At 43.4% G+C, this 3,379-nt stretch overlaps 1 protein-coding gene across 1 annotated transcript in view; it reads left to right on the top strand.

Annotated features, from left to right (window-relative positions):
- Nucleotides 1-3,379, top strand: part of LOC105353610 (hemicentin-1-like) — a 703,897-nt gene that overhangs the window by 234,395 nt on the left and 466,123 nt on the right. The window lies entirely within an intron of this gene.

The following is a 3,379-nucleotide window of genomic DNA, read 5'->3' on the forward strand; positions in this document are numbered from 1 at the left end:
GTGGTTTTGTGCCCACTCTGTTTAGTCTTTTGTTTTGTAGTTATGTTGTGTGAAGCTGCCATTTTCTTTAGTACTTGTTTTCTCCTGTTTTTGTTTGTTCAGGGAGGTTAGCGTTTGTCTTTGTTTTCCCTTTTCCTTTGTACAGGTAAGAAAACAAGATTACAGTTAGTTTGGGTTTTGTTTGTTGTTTTGGCCTTGAAGCCTTTTTGCTTCACTTTTAGTTCTTGTTTGTGGTTGTTTATTTATTTGTAAATGTGTTATATTTTATGGAGACATTTGTTTGGTGTGTGTAATTTAAATTCGGTAGCCAAAACAATTTACTATTTATGTTATGGCCCTCTAGGTACCCATAGATACAGAAGGGGGCGTAACACGCACACACACAAACGCATGCACACACACACTTACAGACACACAAACATGCGCACAAACACACAGACACACACACACAACAGGAACACCACAGGACAACTGCCAACATTACCAGGAAAACTAGATAGAGGATCCTCAGCCCTCATGAGTTTCTGCCACAAATCAAACAGCTTCTTGGAAAAATGTCCGTTTGATCAAATGTTTTCAGTCCATCAGGGCTGCATGTCCAAACTGGAAAATTCCTGCTGAATTCAGCCTTTCTGCAGGAAAAGTTCCTTCTACAAGTTTCCTCAGTTCAGAATCATCTTCAGCAGGATGGAAACTTTATTTGATTGAATCTTCATTTGTGGTTTAAACTTAGACTTTGTGATGAAGATTTTCCCTTCATGTCAAAGTGGAGGTTAACAACCAGACGCTGACTTCAGCCACGTCCAACTTTTAAGGTGTGACGGAAAAACAAAGCAAAATAAAATGACACAATCGTTGTAGAACTGGTATTTTCTACATTTTATACAAATGTGAATCTATGGAGTCTGCATCTTTATTATTGTCAGATTATGTGAAACGTTTGAGAGTCTGTCGCATATCATGCAGAGCGACTTGGTGATTCCTTCTGAATCCGGACATAAAAAAGCGGGAAGAATCAAAGTTAGCACATTCATCTTTTTTATGTCCGGTACCAAGCGGCCCTCGGACCCCGGACCAGTACTAATTCACAGCATGGGTATCAGGGACCCATGATTTAATGGCAAATAAGTCGGGAGTGGGAATGACAACAAGAGCGGCACCATTTAAAATAGAGGCGCCCATGCATTGTATTAGTTTTGGGTCAAGTTTACATCCCTGTGTGGTTCTGGGTCCACATGACCCAGCCTCTGGGTCTGCGAGTTAATGACCCCAGCCCAGAAGGTACTGAAAGCCCCCATGCAGGAGCTGCAGCTGAACTGCCGTCACATGGACGGAGGTGATGAAGGCGCGACCTTTTATCTTCCTTAATCACAGCAATCCCTGATAAGACGCCGGTAGGAGTGGCTTTCTCAAAAGTAAGATCATCTAATATACTGAGCTGACAGTGTTTCCATGCAAATGACCTGAAATGACCCTCCAGTTCTCAGAATCTGCCTCACGATGAGTGAATCATTGTGAATCTTTCAGGACATCGAACGCTGCAAAAGTTCTGTGCACGTTTCCACTCTGGGTTTTTCCGATCCTCACCTTCACTCAGTTATTTGGCTTTTGTTGCTTTAATTTGCTCATCTGTAGCATTCTCCTGTTTTCACAGCTTTTATTGACATGTCACATTTTGTTCTGGGTTATTTGGGGGGGGATCTGCTTCCTGTGGGTCTGCGTCACCTTGATTTTTCTAAAAACTCCCTCCAGTCTTTGTCCTCTGCTGAGAAGAGGAAGCTTCTCAAAGCCACAGCAGACTTTGGTGTTGTCCGTCTGCTCCGGTTGGGCAGAAACTTCACAGAAGCAGACTTCAAAAGTCACAGTGGGGTATTTCAGGAGAAAGAATGTGTGCAGGTGAGTCACAATGACAACAGCTGCTCGTGCACAGCCAGCCGTGCACACACCCAGCCGTGCACACACTCAGCCGTGCACACACCCAGCCGTGCACACACTCAGCCGTGCACAAAGCAAGATCACTGATCAGCTGCACATACTTCAGTCAAACAGTTAGAAACTTGTCTTTCATCTTTTAAAACATTATTGGATTTGGGGTTTAGACTGACTTTTCATTGTGGAAATGAAGATGAAAGGCCCATGAGGTTACGAACACACAGCTGTACCATACAGGTTTATAATATTAGTGCTGTCTGTAAGGTTTAAGTCCCCGTAAAATGTCTGGTTCTCAGACTGACGCTCCAGTCATGGAAGCTCAGACAGATGGTGACGTGAAATGCAGATTTCACTTTCACAGAGAGGAATTCCAGCACTCAGCTAAAAGTTTTTTCTGCTCTTCCGCCCTTTTTGTACTACATTTCAACTTTACCGTAATGATAAACTACCAGTAAACTTGTTGCTTTATGCTGCTTCATTGTCTTATCCCCCTCCCCTCCTATTATCACCCTCCTAACCCCCCCCCCCCCTCTCTCTCTAACGTCCCTCTCTCTTCTTCGCTTCTTTCCTTTTCCGTCCGGTCCAACACCAAAGATTTTCAAACATGTTTGAAATTAATAAAGTTTGGCCTCAATTACAAAAGGGGTTTATTCAGACATACCTCTGGTTTGTCTGAAGATTAATAACCCCTATTGTTAAAGTAAAATATGTCCAACCCAAGAGGCCCTCAGCTCTCATCTGTCTGCCTAGCTGTTGGACAGGACAAGTTTAAAAAAAAATAAAAAATAAAGCTGGTTTCTTCTGCTTTCTGCTCCCAAAGAGACTTCAGGGGAAAGCGGTTTTCTTAAAGAGGCTTTTTTGCACGATAAAATTCCATTAAAGGGGAAGTAAATAAATGAAGCGAGGTCTCTGGAAACTTAGCTCTTTCATGTGAATTGCCTAGAATCTGTCACAGCCGGCGCCTGCATGGCTTGTAGTGACAGTTATGTAACTTTGGTGGTCTGTTGTTCTTAATCTGTTATGATCCTCCAGTGTTTCCATTTGCCACATTCCAGTGTGAGAATCAATTTGTGGTTCTGAGTCAATCAGTGACTGTGGATCTGCCAAAGCTCCACAATGCAACGCATGCTCTTCAGCTGGCCTTACTCCGGATGCAGTCTCAACCCCGGCACTGGATTTTTTTCTGCCATACTTGAACCCCTTTTGTGTAGCTGAGGAGATTCCCTCAGGTTCTCCCCAACAAACACCTGAAGAAGCTGTTTTGGGTTTGCGTGCTGCAGAAATTCTGTTTCCAGCAATGGATGGAGTGAGGTGAGGCTGATTCTCAGCCTCTCATTCTCACAGTAAATCCGTAAACACTTTCATCAATCTTTTTTCTGTTGGAGCGGCTTCCAAACGGGTTGATTTGCTTCCACACACACACACACACACACACACACACACACAC

The sequence above is a fragment of the Oryzias latipes genome, chromosome 20, assembly GCF_002234675.1.
Source record: "Oryzias latipes chromosome 20, ASM223467v1".
In the NCBI taxonomy this organism is placed as follows: Eukaryota; Metazoa; Chordata; class Actinopteri; order Beloniformes; family Adrianichthyidae; genus Oryzias; species Oryzias latipes.